At 46.9% G+C, this 18,080-nt stretch overlaps 1 protein-coding gene across 8 annotated transcripts in view; it reads left to right on the top strand.

The window, feature by feature from the left end:
• Positions 1–2,698: 2,698 nt before the first annotated feature.
• SORBS1 (sorbin and SH3 domain containing 1) overlaps positions 2,699–18,080 on the top strand; it is a 187,948-nt gene continuing 172,566 nt past the window's right edge. For 4 of the 8 annotated variants that reach the window (XM_075935648.2, XM_075935662.2, XM_075935644.2 and 1 more), the window contains exon 1: positions 2,700–3,018. The gene's annotated coding sequence lies outside the window, so the exon portion shown is untranslated. Of the gene's footprint in view, positions 3,019–5,977; positions 6,118–18,080 lie in introns of all 8 variants that reach the window. The other 4 variants (XM_075935650.2, XM_075935652.2, XM_075935646.2 and 1 more) reach the window with 3 other exon arrangements.

Raw genomic sequence — 18,080 nt, 5'->3', positions numbered from 1 at the left:
TTCACCTGATTAACCTGCCAGTAGCAGGGGGGATCACGCAAAGTCTCCTCCCACCACCTGGAGTTCCTAGAGGGAATGGCCAGCTGTTCAGATCAGCTGGCAGTTCTCTCTGGGAGGGGGACAAAGATTTTGCAGCTCCCACACCCCCAAATCAGTCAGGGTCTGAGTGGGGAAGCATGAAAGTGTTCTGCCCCGCCCCTTCTGCCTGAGGCCCTACCCCTTCGGGGGCAGCCCAGAGCCACTTCAAAAATTTCGGAAGAGGCCCCGATCAAAAATTATTGCCCACCCCTGCTCCAGATAATATCCTCCAGTCACACAAACTGAAAATTGTTCCATTTCACTGCAGTTCTGTAACCAGGTAGGAACCAGTCCGTGTTCTGTGCACATCCAACATTCCTACTGAATTCAGAAGTGACTTCCTTGTGCAGTCCTAGTGGTTGGTGGTATTTACAGCCCTTTAAAGATAATGAAATGACTGTTACTTCAGCAGGCTTTGGGCAGAGCTGGTTATTCATGGGGTAACCCCACTGTCTTCATAGGGCTCCGGCCCCACAGTGCAGGGGGTTGGTGGGAGCTTCTTGCCGAGTTGCTGCTCAGGGATGGGAACCTCCTGGTGCTCTGCCTACCAAAATCATTCACTTTGTGCATGACTGTGCTAGCTGAGGGGTCCATGGGAATTGGGGGCCCTGCTGCAAGTGATGGGCATCTCAGGTACTTGCAGCCACTGGTCAGAGTGTGCAGCTGCCAAGGGCCAGTGCTGAGGAGTTAAGAGTCCCAAGTGCTGCCTTGCCAGGTTCAAGCCTGCTCAGCCTTGGAATTGCCTCTCTCCCGTGGCCAGTAGCTGCAGCTGTCTAAGGCTGGTCCCTGGCAAGTGGCCCCAGGTGTCTGAGTGCTGGGGCCATGAAGCCAGGAGCAGATACAGAAACTGGAGTTAACCTCAAGGAACAGAGTCACCAATGGGAAAGGAATGTGCAGGGGAGCAGGTGCAAGGGAGAAGGGAGACAAGCATTGGGAGAGGAGGTGGTGGCCAGGTGATGGACTAGCACGTAGATGGGAGCAGAGGAACAAAGGCAGGTGAGTTCAGGTTCCTAGGGGGTCAGTGTTCACTCGGGGGAAATGGTGTTTGCAAGTGGCTGGCTGAAATGGCAGGATGGGCGGGGGATTTGTCAGAACTGATTTGGTAGCTGCTGGCTATGGAACTGTATTGAGCTGAGACCAGGACACATACAGTGACTGGGGAAATAGGGTGTCCTGGAGACATGGCTGTAGCGTGTCTGGATGACGAAGGAGATACACTTATGGGGAGTTTCCGCTGGTCGCTATGAAATTTCTCCTGACTGGACGTTAGGAAACCCACAGGAGTGTACAACTCAGTGAGAGCAACATGGGGCTGAGGAAGTTGCGTACAACAGCAAGTCCAGTCACGGAGGGGGGTGTGAGCAAAAGGAGAAATGCCTTGGAGACTCAGTACAGGAATGCTATAGCATTGCCACCTCAGCCCGCACTCCTGCCTCCTCGCACTCCTTGGGAGCCAACATGTAACATGCAGTGGTGGCAGGGAGTCTGGATGAGAGAGGTTGCTCTTGTGGGCCCGGCGGGGCTGGAACAGCTCCAGCTCCTACCAGTTAACTGGAGCAGAGAAACCTCACCTGTGAAGCTTATTGGTTAACCTTGTACATCTCCACTTGCCATATTTTCATCCGGTCACTTCGCTCTGGAGTCTCACTTGGATCTATGTGGAGTATTCTTGATTAGTGGGATGGGGAGGGGGCGGCTAAGAAATGAAATTACTTTTCTGTGACTTCGAACATGTGTAATGTTTAAAGCCTGTGAAGGAGGAGAGGGAAGGCTTTGACATCTACTGACACTCAAGAGAAAAGATCACAAAAGACCCTGCTATTTTGAGGTAGGTGAAAGTCCCTGTTGACTCATTCTTGCTACATGGCAGGCTTTGCAGGTGGCAGACCCTGAGTGGGTTTACTCCTGTGTATTTGGAGGCAGGGACTTTCTGTTCTGTTAGTCCGGCGCTGAGCAACGTACAGTTCTGGTTCATGGCTGGGTCTGTTCAGTGCCATTGCAATACACATAATAGATCATAGTGGTGACATGTTGGGTGAATTAGGCAGGGATTTATTAGTAGGGATCTTTAGAGCCCTGCAAATCTGTGGATATCCACTTTATATCCACAGGTATCTGCATCTGCATCTCGTTTTTGCGGGTATGGATGTAGAGGCGGATACCAATTTTGTATCTAGAATCCTGAAAATTTGTGGATCTCTGTGATCATTTTTGCAGATGCTGATACTCATTTTGTGTCTGTGTAGGGCTCTAGGGATCTTCTCCCATTCACTTCAGTGATGTTCCCAGGCTCCAGACATTCCATTAATTACCAGTGCATTGCCAGCTTTTCTCCTCTTATATTTCTGTGGTTTGTATTAGCTGTAGATTAGACAGTGATGGGTGGAGGAAGGGTTAGCATGTATATGCTAGATTTAGCAATTATAATTTGCTAAGGATTACAACATGCTTTTAACTCTGTCTGCTCCTTCAAGACTTTTCTGTGACTTCCCATCCTTCCTCCTAGCAATTTTACCCCTCCCCCGTGAGTAGGAGTGACTGAAGTGTGCAACAAGTCCAGAAAGGGAATACCGCATCCCTTGTCATTTCACCCGCACTGTAGCCATCTGGCTAGCGCAGCACGTAGGCTGCTGAGGGGGTGAAGAGTGAGTCTGATCACACTCTTATCAGTGCTCCTTGTTTTTTCCAGTGGAACGCACAGACCCTTTCCATTTCTGCTGTTGCGTGGGTGAAAAGGAATCATTTGTGAGGCTTGCCAACTGAGCTCTGCCGGAGTGGATGATTCCAGAGCCATTCTAATGAGGTGGGAGGAAACACAGCCCATTGGCCAGCTGCTCGGGTGTCTATGAAGTCAGGACTACATGCCACAGAAAAACAGAGCAGCAAATCTGCAGCATGTAGTGTTCTCAGAGCAGGGAGGCTGTGTAAATCCTTTGCAAGGTAAGACCGTCTATACATTTAACTTTTTCATCAAGCCAGAGCTTTGGAGGGTGTGGCAGCCAGTAATTCCCTCCCCCCTTTTTTTTAATTAAGGAATCCCTGGGGGTCCATTTTATTAAGCCATCATGACCAGGGGGACTAGGTGTTCTTTGAAAGGCGGTTATGCTGTGGGATATTGGTCTCGACTCTGTATTCTACATAGTATGTGTTGCACCCCTATTTTTATACAAATCAAAGGTTTATTACAGAGCCTTTTAGCTGCAGGTGAAGGAGATTGCAGCCAGGTTTAAGAAGGACTTTGTAATCATGGCTGTAAACAGAAATAGGATTTTGTTTTTGGTGTGGGCACAAATATAACATCCCGCCCTGGGGGAGCTAAAAGCAGGATGTATGCATTACAGTTGTTCATTCATCAGTGGCTGCAGATAATGCAATTATCAAGTCAGCAGTGTACGAATGCTGCCGGGCATGTTGCACACCAAGAATACTGCACGTTGGGGAATCAACACAACACTTGCTTTCATTTAAATAAAATATAAAGCCAGGAGGAGGAAATGTCTCTATCAGAGGGGAAGGGTATTGGTTAATCCAGATCACTCCATTGTTCCCAAGGTTTGGTGTGGTCTGTGCATTCCTGTGGAGAGACCTGTCCATAAAAAATTCAGGAGTGAGGAAAACCAGCAACAGCTTCAGAGATCCCTGTTGCCTGATGGATGGGTAGATCTTGGTGCTTGTGAATTCACAGCAGTTTAATGTCTCAGCATGGGAAGGGCTGTATTTACAGTCCACTCTTTTATTTACATGTCAGACCCTGCATCCGTCAGGTTTCTGCTTCTGTTATAAGGTGTCCTGGGACAGTGAGAAATCGCCATTGTGTTTTGTCATGAGCCAGAATATCACTTGTTTGTTTATTAATCTATTAGGGTAATGGGAAAGCCACTCCTGCCCTGCTGTGCAGCTCTCATTTCAGCAAAACTGCCTGTTCTCCAGCTTGTATGCATGTTTGCTTTTTAAACAGTAAGTGTACTGTGCTCCTGCCAAACCTGCGCTGCTATGCCTCCAAACTGCTTGTATCAATTTGAGTTCCCAGAGCAAACACTCATTTCAAGTGGAACCTGGACCTTCAGGAATGTGATTTGTCTAAACAAGGCAGTGACAGGTACCTATCTACCAGGGGACCAGGACACTGTGCTTACTCCCACTGCTCTAGCACTCAGTCCTACATTGGGCTTGTGGTGGCACTGCTCTCCCTGCACTATGCTTTGGACAGCTGTGCTTTAAAATCTGCATTATGATTGAGATCTAGATCCCTGGTGGTGCACGGATACACAGTGAGACATGCTTCCTGCCCCACGGAGCTTACAGTCAAAGAAACAAGACAGACAAAGGGTGAGAGGAGAAACAGAGGCCCAGTGAGGTTACTTGGTTTTCCCAAGGTCAGGTAGTTGCTCAGTAGCGGAGTTGGGAATAGCTCCCATCTCTCTGGTGCTCTAATCATGTCGCTTCTCTTATACTTTAGTGATTCTGTTGCACGGGTGCTTAATTCCCACTCTTTCTGTCATTGTTTAGATTTATTTATTATCTTATCATATGCAGACTGTAAAGACAGACCTGCTCTCAAAGCCAGCCCCCGTACAGTAAATCTATTGAAAACATTCAGATTCATTGTAAAGACAGACCTGCTCTCAAAGCCAGCCCCCGTACAGTAAATCTATTGAAAACATTCAGATTCATTGTGGTGTTTAGAAAGTCAAAACACAATTATTGTGCAACCTTTAAAACTCAGTATCCATCACATACACACATAATCTCTCCAGAAAAACGTGATGTCTAACATGTTCTGTATGCACGAAGGGCTAAGCTAGAAATCGGGAGAGGAAGAAATATCGTACATGCAAAATGAATAGCATGGCTAGCTTTCTCTTCCCTCAGTAGTAATTGCGCAGGTGATGCCGAGAGTACACAATTACAGGACTCTGACAAGGGGAAGAGAATGTGATAAGCAGGTGTCTTCTTGCACTTTCTCCATGTGCTGTGAGGGGAGCCCGCTAGGGAGATGCCAGGGAAACACTGAAGCATGCTGAAAATGCTGAATTAGCAAGCTGGAAGCTTTGGAGAAGGCAGCATTTGAGGAGAAGTTTAAATTATTGTACTTAACTGACATTACATGTTTTATTTTGAAAAGGGTGCTGTGTGAGTACAGGCTGTGTGTGTCTGACACACACATAAGTCACCATTCAAAGACCAGGTTTGGCATCAGTTATTCATCCTTCAATTTAGTTATCCCACTCAGTGTCTCCACAGCTGCTTTGCTTATTCATTTATGGGTAGCGAGTGATTTGCCTCGCTGATACCTTGCCACAGTGAGTTCTGCTGGTTAATCATCTATCACCTAAATTCCCTAAAGTGTTACTTTGGATATGCTTTCAGTGTTTGGCTCTTAATTTTGTTGTATGCATCTTTGTTTTTGCAGTATCGGAAAGGGTAAATGGTTGTGTCAAATTAGCCATATTGATTTTGTGTTTGTTTGAAGCTAAGGGTTCTTGTCCTTTCTGGCTGCTCCACATAGATGGAATTTATTCTCTCATTGCTCTGTTCTTTACATTAAATCAGGGAAATGGCCACAAGTCTTGTGATCTGGTCCTGAAACCTTTATTCGTGTGCATAAGCCCATTGACTTCAGTGGCAATGTCTACATTGGGGGCGGGGGGCATTGAGGGGCCGCACACAAATCAGTGGGAGAATAGCGGGGGGTGGGCTGAAGCATCAGCACAGGCTTCCCAATTCTGGGGAGGGAGCCTCAAGCCTCGGGGCCATATCTAGTCCCTGGGGCTTAGGTTACCCATCCCTAATCTACATGAAGACCCACTGCAGGATTAGATCCTATACAACATATTGTTTATGCCACAGGGATTAAGACTCTCAGCACTAGCATTACACAATGTGATTTGTGTTACAGTAGAAGCCCCCACTGAGACCCAGGCGCTGTGATGTGTTGTGTGTACATACAGCACGAGGCGGGCCTGCCCCGAAGAGCTAGCAGGCAAGATAGACAGAGTAAAAGACGGGAGGAGAAAGCAGCATAGAACATTTTCCAAGGTCAGTGACTGGGTCCAGAGCAGAACTCCTAGTCCAGTGGCCAAGTCACTAGATTGCACGTAGCTTTCTGCTTTCCAGAAAGTCATTCCAGAGGGGGCTGCAGGCACTCCCACATTTAGCTTGTACCTTCTCCACCCCCACAGCTCTTCCCTGAAGTGCCATCCTGTCTGCCCCCCACGAGAAGAAGGTTTAACAGTGGGAGTTGATCACCACTGCCCTGAAGATCAGCCACGAGGGAGAGCAATGATACGTGTTCCATGTGCCCACAGGGTAGCTACAGTGCTCCTGCTGCTCTCCAGGCTGGGCGCAAGTCAGCCTGAATTATAGACAAGCATTGATGGAAGCCCCTTGTGCCCAGCCTAGTGTATTTGTAATCGGGCCATCAAACCTTCCTTCTAGGCTTATCGCTAATATAACAATGTGGATGTGATTATCTTGTTTCCATGGAATTACTGACCAGCATTGCTTTGAGAGTCACTCATGCCCCGTCCTTAGCACAATGGGGTCCCTAGGCACTAAAAAGACCTACAATAAATAATACCCCATAGTGACCCACATGCTTATGGAAACTGCTTGGTCTGTAGAAATGAGCCAAGAACTGCAGAAGCAGGAAGGTTAAAAACCTATTCTTTACAAATGAATATTAACATGTGTCCTTGGGGCTTATAGTTGTGGGTAGGTTGTGGCTAGGTTAGAGCTTAATTTTTCTGCCCAAGATTTTTAGAATTGGAACCTAAAGTTTAGGCTGCTAAATCCTTGTTAAGAGCCTGGTGAGGCATCAGCTTTTCAAAAATGGAGAATACCCAGAATCATACATCCCTAACTAGCATAGCTACATGCTGAGATCATGTTTCAGTATATACCAGACCAGAGGCACAAAAAGGCAAAATGATTGCTAACAAGGTTTGGTCACTAAACTTGCACCAGATTTTGATTTTGCTGAGTCTTTGGGTTTTGTTTTTCTTGTCACTTCATTTTTCTCTGGACTGGCTTGATCTCTCCTGGAAAGTTATTCGCGTCTACCAGTGAGAGATGTCAGCCTCCTATTCTGAGCAATGCAACTGAATAACAGCATGCTTCGGGGAAAAAGCCCATATAGCTTAATGGGTAGCCATAATTAGAGTAATTACTTCTGCAGACTGAATTCTACAGCCATGCAGTAAAAATTGTTTGCAGTTTTCTTGTTTGCTATGCTTGTATGTGGTGTTTTGTGTGTTGTTCCAGTGCTGCTCCAATGGTGGATGCAACAATCCTTGTATCTCCACTGCCAACCTTGTAAGGAGATATTGAGGGTTAACGTTTGTTAACCATTTTACAAACATTACACATTTTGTAGCAAAGAGGCTCTAGTGCAAAATACAAAGTATGGATTTATTGTTAGGAATAATGCCACTGAAATAATTTCCACTTCCTGTTATCCCAAGAACCAGCAGAGACACTATGGATGGGACTCTTTAGTGGTCCTTTCCTCTTAGGTGCACACAGTCTGCCACCCCTAGCTGTCAGTCTCAGCACAGCAACCAAGAGCAGGCAGTCCTCAAGCCAAAATCCACTCTCAGCATTGGTCTTCCAAGTCAAGCAGTGTGAGGCGCATTAGTAAAGCGATGAAAAGCTTCCGTTCGGGACCCTGGGAGCAGACGGAAGGAAGAAGCCAGGTTTAGGTTCTGCGCATCTGGACTCTTAACAGAATCTTGAGTTATTCTGTGTTCTGCTCCAGCACACGCCGAAGCCTGACGTGCAGTTGCTAGGGAGGACCAAGAGAGAGGTCTCTAAGCTCTGGGGAGGAATAGTAACAGCAGTAGGGTTGTTCCTGTTAGATGCAAGATGTTGGTGATACAATCTAAGTGACCCCATGGAGAGGGGGCACTATGTGGGGAGTTACTACAGAGAATTTTTTCCCCTAGTATCTTCCTGGTGGGTCTTGTCCACTTGCTCAAGGTCTCACTCACCTTTGTATTTGTGCTCAGGAAGGAATTTTCCTATGTCAGATTGGCAGAGACCCTAAAGGATTTTGCCTTCCTCTGCAGCATGGGTAATTTGCCTATTTGAACTAGAGTAAACGATGGATCTCTGAAACTTTAAATCTGTAAATCAGGGGTGGGGAACGTAGGCTTAGGGGCCAGATGTAGCCTCCAGCTTGCCTGGATCTGGCCCCTGAGGCTCGGGCTCCCCCCAGCATTGGGGAGCCGATGCTGGTGGGGGGGGGGGTGAGGTGGTTGTTGTTGGTTTTGTTTCTCACTTGTATGCAGCCCCTGACTGGTTTTTTTTTCTGTTTGTCAGTGGCCCTGACCCAAAAAGGTTCCCAATCCCTTCTTTAAATCAAGATTTGAGGACTTAAGGGACTCAGCCAGAGGTTAGGGGCTATTGCAGGGGCGCATGGGCGAGGTTCTGTGGCCTGCAGTGTGCAGGAGGTCAGACTGGATAATCACATTGGTCTCTTCTGACCTTAAAGTCTAAGTCTTTGTCGACTCTGTGAGCCTAAGTAAGCCATGTGCACTGTGGATTATGGAGCATCCTTGAGCTGTCTCAGTCCAGGTGCATATTCAGACTGCTGTCTGTCATTAATGCTGTTTAAACAAGAGCATGTACTACATTGTAACCTGGGCAATCTCTTTAACCCATAAAGATAACTACTGTTTGCTCCCTTCCGTTCTGTAGGGTGCACTGATGGGAGGGCTGTGCAAACATGGTGGGAAAAAATTGCCAAGGTTTGTCCAATTAAGCTGTGATTATTTAACTCCCCTTCATTGGTTCCGGTTTCATCACTGAGCCTAGGACAGTTTTTGCTCCCTAGAATGTTCATGTAGCTGAATACGTGTGTGAAATGGAAGGCCCCAAAGCTGAGAGAGTGTAATAAAGCACCTGTTCAAAGGAAGGCAGTGCCTTCTTTAGCAGCCATTGTACAAAGCTTCTGAAATAGCCTAACTTCACAAAAGCAGGCAAAGATTTACACACGTTTTAGAGAGGGTCTCAAGCCACTGAGTTCAGATCCAAATTTCTCCAGTGTTTGGGGAATTTGCACCAGTTGTAATAAAACATATATCTCACTGATATGGCAGAATTGCAAATTACCAGGTAAGTGGCAAATTGTGATAACTACTCTTGACTGGCTAAGAATTTCATGCATCCCTGTTATTTTTATTAGCACACCTCTCCCATCACATGTTTGTCTCATCCACCTGTTAGGTCTTGTCTCTGATGATAATCTCTTTGGAGGCAACACTGTTATTTACTATACCTGCCTATACAGCACTTTGCACAATGTGGCCTCAGTTTGGCTGACCTCTGTATGCTAGTAGGGATATGAAGGACTAGTCAACTCTCTGATAAGCAAATGCTTATCGGATAGTCAACAGGCCGGTCGACTAGTTGCTTCCCCCCTTGCTGCCTCTGTCAGAAAGAGGCAGCAAGGGGAGGGGAGAAGAGGGAATACTTCAACGCTGCAGCACCGTGTGGAGCCTGGGGCCGAACCCCAGGCTCCATGTGGCACTGCCACTTTGAAATGCCACACACAGCCCGGGGCCAGCTGGGGAGTACGTGGCGTTTCAAAGCAAGCAGTACGTGGCTGTACGTGGCGTTTCAAAGCAAGCAGTGCTGCGTGGAGCCCAGGATCAGCTGGAGGCCCCAGCTGCTCCCAGGCTCCCCGCAGTGCTTTTGCCTTTGAAGTGACGGAGGTACCCTATCGACTAATCGAATAGTCGATGCAAAATGCATCGATTATTCAATGAGTCAGTTAGTCAGTATTCAGTTAGTCAACATCCTTAGATGCTACCACAATCTAAATGTTCAAAAATTCACAACAAATCTTTTCAAAGGGAACACTTAGCCTGAAAAACAGAGCTTTGGTGAGACGAAGTCAGGATACAGTGTGAAGTAAAGCACGTGCTCTAGATGTGTACTCTCTTAGATGAACCTACATTGGGTCCTAGTTTGCAAAGGGTTATTTTCCCTCTTGGAGTCTTCAAAAAGAAAGAGAGAAGGGAAAGTATAAGTAGTTGTGAGATAAACCACTACTAAAAAGGTGTAAAATATTTAACAGGTTCTTTTAATAATTAATCACCCCGGGACTTTGTGGGCTTGTTGTATTGCTGTATTGATGACACAGCACAGGCCTTGTCAAAGAAGAAGCAAAACTTTGTAAATCACCTATTAAAATGTGTTATCATGGTGATGCTTCCTGTGCTGGGGATGTTGCTTGGCCTCAGCAGAGGCAATGGTACATAACCATTTTTCTGAAGATGTTTCTTTGGGGTTTGAGTATATGTTGCATTCTTCCCTTTGTGATGATGTGTTGCAACCAATAGATTTTGTGAACTTTTTTTTTTAAAGACATTCCATGAGAACATGATATAAAGACTTCAGTGGTAACTGATATTACACACTGCCCAGATCCCTACATCAGGTCTCAGTTGTAATGAACAGAAAGAAAGTTTTTTGCTAAGGGTACTAGACACAGACAGACCCCATGGCTCTTTCTGGGTATGTACTGCTTACTGTCAGCACACGAGCAAATCTTGGCTGGAACTCAGCTGTAAGGGGCTAGACCATGAGCTAAGGTCCAATATCCAACCTCCTAATTCCCTGAGGGACTTTGTGAGCAGAGGATACAAGAATAAACTGGGTTGAAAAAGCAGCTGTGCATCAGGAAGCATCACTGACAAATCCTGGATTGCACATGGATAGTCTCAAGTTCATGGCTGAACCACAAAGATCAGCAGTTTAGATTTATCACTATCCTCCACCCCCAGTTTTGCCTGATTTCTGCAGATGGGGTTAGAAGCAGGAACCTTTTCTGCACTAGTGATAGAAATGTAGCCGTGTTAGTCTGGTGTTGCTGAAGCAAAATACAGGACTATGTAGCACTTTAAAGACTAATAAACCATCTTGCTTTTCTGCACTGGCATTATCTTCTTCATCCCGTGGTTTATTTAAACATAGTTCAGCTCTTTGATCACTGGCAAATTGTCTGTCAACTTTCTCCCATAATTTGGGATTTGAATTGTCAGTGCAAATACACAGTAAGAGACAGTTGTTTCCCCAAGGTATTCCTTTGTGGTAAAACACAGCTTCTCTAATGATGGGCTACATCATCCTTTGGAAATACCAACAAGTGTTAAAAAGATACTAATGTCAGAGGAGTGGCTGCCTCTCACCAGACCGAAGGGTAGTACCCATGGTATGTACAACCATGCAGCGCATGTAATCCTTTCTCTTTCTGAACGACAGGTTTGTATTCGTAAATTTCTTAAAGAATATTTACCCTGTTGCATCAGTTTGTTGTGCACCTGTGCGGGCTTTCCTAACAATAATTCTCCTAGAGATAAATAAAACAAAGAATCCCCATAAGACTGTCCTAATTCTTGGGACAAAGTGGGTGTGTATAGAGGGTTATCAGGTAGTCTAAAAAAAAATACCGGATACACTTGATCGGTGGGGTGTGTGGAGGGAGAACCAGCTGGGAGAGGAGTGGGGCTGGCTGGGAGGAAGGGGGAGGACAGGAAGCAGAGCTGGTGGGGGAGAAGTCGGGGGCAGTGGGGCTGGCCAGGGGAGATCGGGGGAGAAGCAGTCTGCGGGAAGCAGAGCTGGTCAGGGGCAGTGGGGCTGGCTGGAGGAGATTGGGGGAGGGGTGGCCAGCAGGAAGCAGAGCTGGCGGGGGCGGGGGGTGGCCAGGAGGGAGGAGACTGACCTGGGCACGTGCAGATTGCAGGGCGCTGCCCATCCTGTCCAGCGCTCAGGAGCAGGGACAGAGCTTCCCCTCCTCCTCAGATGTAACCAGAGGCTCCCAGCGCCGATTGTGCCCCGCCTCCCAGCCACTCCCCCTGCCTCCGCCAGGCTTCCGTCCAGCACCCCGCCACAAAACCAGAAATACCAGACATTGCACATGTCCGGTATTTTCTAAAAAAATTTTACTGGACAGAGTCCCCAAAAACCGGACTGTCCGGTGGAATACTGGACTCCTGGCAACTCTGGTGTATAGGGGAGCGCACTGCTAAGCAGTCTTTGTGATAATCACACTTGATGGGGAATCATGCCACTTAAAATGCTTTTGATTTGTGTTTTATTTCTAATGAGTAGAGAAGTACAATGTGACAATCATGCGACTGCACCAGTGATGGTCCGTGAATTGATGTCTGTGCCTTCTTGCAAGCTTGCAAACAATAGGAACTCTTAAGAGACACCTTGTATCAGGCCCAAAACTTAGCACCAGGCCCTATTTCAGCAGCCCTTTTGACATGGGGGACCCCTGCTGTTTGTCTGTGGGCGGTGGTGGGTTAAGTAGGTATTGCATTCAGATACTCCATATACAATGGTCCCGCTCCAAGCATGAAAGTGGGCGAATATTTTTTTCTAATGTAGCTGCAGTCTGTAGAGTCCCTCTTTGCTGATAAATCGTCCTTCTCTTGAGTTTGCATATTCTGTGCATCTCTTCCTCCTTGGCAGAGAGTTTTAATGTAAAAGCTCCCAGGCCTCTCATTTTGCTGTTTGCTGCCACCAGGCAGGATTGTCACACCGCTGGAAGGAGTGGGGAGAGACCCCTCCTGGCTCAGTTGCCACTTCTGTTGTGAGGGGAGTGCAGCTGTTCGGGTTTGTGAAATGAACCTTTTGTTGCTACCGTACAAGCCAGAGCTGAAGCAGCATGTTAGAGAGGATGGAGAGCTGTGCTTTGCACACGTAAAGCCAGGGCACGTGCAGCCGGTACATGCTGATTGCACAACCAATGGCCATGAGAGCCATGTCTCCAGTCACAACACTGTTCCAGTTCAGTGGGCACCCTCTGCCAGTTCTAGGTTCACACGTGCAGTGAGCAAAACCACCCTGTCCCAAGAGACCATCTTGATTACGATAATCCTGTGGCCACTGAGATGGAGAGCCACTTATGTGGCCCACTCACTAGCCTCGGTTGCCCTTAGAATCATAGACTACTAGGACTGGAAGGGACCTACAGCCCGTTGCTGCTGTAGGTCAACCTAACTTAAATGTGGTGTAGACATGATCTAAGAAGGGCACAGGAACAAATGGTCTCATTTATGTCTAGCTCCTCTTGGGCGCCCTCTTGTTTATTCCAGCCTCCACTTGTTGCCTCTTGCAGGTGTGGTAGAATTTCCCTGGGGTAGGGTGCGGGGCACTGATGCCTGAACTGTGACCCCACTGCCAATCCACCACCTCCCCTAATTAGCCTCATGTCACCTGCCCCCCCCCCCAAGGCCCTGCCTCATGCCACTCCCCCTCCTTCCTGAGACTCCACCCACCTTCGCTCCTCTCTGCCCCTGTAAAAGGTGCTGTTTGGGGCACTGGGGGAGTGTAGCCCCACCCCCATACCAGGAGACTGTCTCCTTCCTTTCCTCACTAGCCAGGAGGGAGAACATTGCAGGCTGCTTGCCTTGCTTGCTCCTCTTTCCCTTCCTCACTCCAGCCAGAGAGAGGCAGGCTCTCCAAGCAGAATGAAGGCCCAGCCCATGCAAAGCCAGTGTGGCTCTGGACTGGGTTATTGGAGCTTCTGAAATCCTGGTTCCAGCTCCTGTTTGGCAAGAACAGAACCGCAGCAGCAAAAGCAAACCTCAAAGGTGAGCAGTTCCCCTGCTTGCCTCTGCCCTTGGCTCACTCTGCTCCCCTCCCCAGCCAGCCAGCCCAAGCTACCTCGCTGCTCCTCCTCTCTCCCACCCCTCTCAGCCACCCTGCTCTTCTTGGCCTGGGCCAGCTGTTCTTTGGGATGCAGGGTGTATCTGGCAGCACCAGGAGCGGAGCTGGGAGCTTCTGCAGCACTTTTTTCAAATTCATTAAGACAAGCAGGCTCAGGGACTGATGGGTGGGGAAGGAAGCTCTGAGCTTAGGTCAGAAGACAACTGCTGCAGATTTCATCATGATCTTTCCTCATCTTCACTTGTTGATCAGTTCCAAAGGCCGGGAGGAGGAAGCCGCTTGTGACACCAGCAGGCACAGGGCTGCTGCCCATGCACGCTCCAGTTAGCCCAGCATCGGGTGTTTCACTGCAAGAGCCACAGAGCTTAAGGATGGCACCTGGGATCTTTCCCTGCTATCAAGAAACAAAGATGAGGTGTCACCCCATTAACATTGCTTAAATTACACTTAAAATGTTCCCATTTTCTCAACTCCCTAATTTCGGGGGGAATAGCAATACCCCCCCTCCCCCGATGTTTCAGCCCTAAACCAGCTGCACAGTTTGATTGTGACTAATGCCAGCACATCCCTCACTGCTCTGGGCACCCTTGTCGAATACACACAAGTAAACAGGCCCGTCTCTTCCGTCAGATCCACTCCAATGGCAGTGCGTCCCACCATCCCCTCACGAAATAGCCCTCAACTCTCCTGTTTTTCTCCATTTCTTCTGCTCACCAGGGGGAACCCCACATGCTCTTTAAACGGGGGCAACAAGAGACTGTTTGCCATGATGGGGAAGTACAGTGGCTCTGGGCTTACGCCTGTCCCCTGCCCTATCACTTTTCTCCGCTGCTCCAAGTGCCCCCTTGCACTCACTCCCTAGGGGGGTTTATGTACCTGAACCTGTTCCACAAGAACTGCATGATTGGTCTCAGTATTGATTATTTATTCTTGTTTGTGGTACTGTAGCATCTTGGCACTAGGCAGACCCCATTCCTCTGGGGGCTGCACAAACCCAGAACACCGCAGTGGTTCCTGCCCCAGCCAGCTGGCAATCTTGTTCATAAAACAAGAGACAACAGGTGAGAGCAGCTAGCAAGGGAGCAGAAGAAACCAGAAAATACTGTTCAGCCTGATGGGCAGCAGTTTCAGCACACACATTTCCTTCTGTTAGACTCCCAGACAGGATTGCTACCTCTTGCCTTCCTGCACACCAGGAAGCAGGTCTGCATTTGAAAAGTACATTTATATTAATTAAAACCTGTAACGTATTATGCAAATTTTATGATAATGACTTTCTGTAATTTAATTTTTATTTCAAAACTTAATTTTTGAGTCTAAGAATAGCACTTGCTATCTAAATGCAGAACAACTAACTTCCCTCTAGTCATTCCAAGCTGTCACAATCATAAATATGGAGAATATGTATTCCTCTTCTCCCCCATTCCAATGAATTGAACTCAATGAGTAATGGGTTTATTGTTGTATGGGGTAGGGAGGAGGTGGGTTGTTCTCTTCTTGTGTTTGTGTTTTCACTACAATAAAATAATTTTCAGGGGGTAGCCGAGTTAGACTGTACAGGTAAACTGACAAAACAACAAATAGTCTGGTAGCACTTTATAGACTAACAAAACATGTAGATGGGATCATGAGCTTTTGTGGGTCATCTGAAGAAGTGGGCTGTGCCCATGAAAGTAAAAGAGTTGTATGCTCCCCTACCCCAAGCTTTTTCCTGACTCTTTGTTTTTCCACATTAGAAATGTGTCTTATCTATTCTCTGTTTTTTTCCTGTAGGTGATGGTGGATCTGGTCGAATTCTTTCAGGGCTATAATGCAAGTGAAAGCTGATTAACTAAGGGGAAGTGAAGTTTGTATGCAGATCAGGGCTACTCATCACACTGCCCATGGGCCACATGTGGCCTGTGACCGGTTGGTTTGCGGTCTGTGGTGCAGTTTGGGTTCATGCAGGGCTCAACACATGGCCCACGGGTGGGATCCTTTGAACATGGCCTCCACTGGGAACACACTCCAGAGCGGCGAGGTGTCTCCCAGTCAGGGTGCACATTGAGAGATGCAAGCGGATGGGCTGGCTGGAACAGAGGGGTACAAGGTGCTGGCGTTTCTAGCCCCCAAGGAGGAGGTGTTGGGAGCGCCCAGGCATTGTGTAAAAGAAGCTATTTGCTTATATATTTGCATGTACATGCAAACACATTTAAGTTGTGGCCCTCAACATGTGCTGTGAGTATCATTGTGCCCCCCAGGGCTTCCAAAGTCGAGTAACCCTGACTCAGATGATTTAAGGATTTTCAAAACCAAACCAACCCCCCTCCACAGCAAATAACACCCTCCCCCCCATCAAACCAAACACCATCCCCCTTTCCCCTCAGGAAACCTTCTAACTAAAACACCTGAATCAGCAGTTGGGAGAAAAGCTGCTGTTTGTTTAAACTTCATTTATGATGGGCTGACCAACCGCAATCTGTAACTCCAGTCTCCAAGCAAAGGAAGCCCAGAGTGAACAATAGGGATATTTAAAAGATAAAGAACAGGTAGGAGAGAGAACTGCACACATCTGTTGTCTTCTATTTAAAAACCTTGCATTTAAAGGTCACCTTTTTAAATGATAGAAACATAGAATACTAGGACTGGAAGGGACCTCGAGAGGTCATCGAGTCCAGCTCCCCGCCCTCAAGGCAGAACCAAATACTGTTTAGACCATCCCTGATAGACATTTATCTAACCTACTCTTAAATATCTCCAGAGATGGGGATTCCACAACCTCCCTGGGCAATTTATTCCAGTGTCTGACTACCCTGACAGTTAGGAACTTTTTCCTAATGTCCAACCTAAACCTCCCTTGCTGCAGTTTAAGCCCATTGCTTCTTGTTTTATCCTCAGAGGCCAAGATAAACAAGTTTTCTCCCTCCTCCTTATGACACCCTTTTAGATACCTGAAAACGGCTATCATGTCCCCCCTCAGTCTTCTCTTTTCTAAACTAAACAAACCCAATTCTTTCAGCCTTTTTTCATAGTTCATGTTCTCTAGATCTTTATTCATTCTTGTTGCTCTTCTCTGGACCCTCTCCAATTTCTCCACATCTTTCTTGAAATGCGGTGCCCAGAACTGGACACAACACTCCAACTGAGGCCTAACCAGCGCAGAGTAGAGCGGAAGAATGACTTCTCGTCTCTTGCTCACAACACACCTATTAATGCATCCCAGAATCAGGTTTACTTTTTTTGCAACAGCATCACACTGCTGACTCATATTCAGCTTGTGGTCCACTATAACCCCTAGATCCCTTTCTGCTGTACTCCTTCCTAGACAGTCACTTCCCATTCTGTATGTGTGAAACTGATTGTTCCTTCCTAAGTGGAGCACTTGGCATTTGTCTTTATTAAACTTCATCCTGTTTACCTCAGACCATTTCTCCATTTTGTCCAGATCATTTTGAATTATGACCCTATCCTCCAGAGCAGTCGCAACCCCTCCCAGCTAGATATCATCTGCAAACTTAAGAAGTGTACTTTCTATGCCAATATCTAAATCGTTGATGAAGATATTGAACAGAGCCAGTCCCAAAACAGACCTCTGCGGAATCCCATTTGTTACACCTTTCCATCAGGATTGTGAACCATTAGTAACTACTCTCTGAGTACGGTTATCCAGCCACTTATGCACCCACCTTATAGTAGCCCCATCTAAGTTGTATTTGCCTAGTTTATTGATAAGACTGTCATGCAAGACCGTATCAAACGCCTTACTAAAGTCTAGGTATACCACATCCACCGCTTCTCCCTTATCCACAAGACTCGTTATCCTATCAAAGAAAGCTATCAGATTGGTTTGACAGGATTTGTTCTTTACAAATCCATGCTGGCTGTTCCCTAGCACCTTGCCACCTTCCAAGTGTTTACAGATGATTTCCTTAATTACTTGCTCCATTATCTTCCCTGGCACAGAAGTTAAACTAATTGGTCTGTAGTTTCCTGGGTTGTTCTTATTTCCCTTTTTATAGATGGGCACTAGATTTGCCCTTTTCCAGTCTTCTGGAATCTCTCCTGTCTTCCATGGTTTTCCAAAGATGATAGCTAGAGGCTCAGATACCTTCTCTCTCAGCTCCTTGAGTATTCTAGGGTGCATTTCATCAGGCCCTGGTGACTTGCAGGCATCTAACTTTTCTAGGTGATTTTTAACTTGTTCTTTTTTTATTTTATCTTCTAAACTTCCCCCCTTCCCACTAGCATTCACTATGTTAGGCATTCCTACAGACTTCTTGGTGAAGATCGAAACAAAGAAGTCATTAAGCATCTCTACCATTTCCAAGTTTCCTGTTACTGTT

Source organism: Pelodiscus sinensis, chromosome 8 (assembly GCF_052426305.1).
Source record: "Pelodiscus sinensis isolate ZL-2025 chromosome 8, ASM5242630v1, whole genome shotgun sequence".
In the NCBI taxonomy this organism is placed as follows: Eukaryota; Metazoa; Chordata; order Testudines; family Trionychidae; genus Pelodiscus; species Pelodiscus sinensis.
This window is presented reverse-complemented; position numbering and strand designations above follow the sequence as displayed.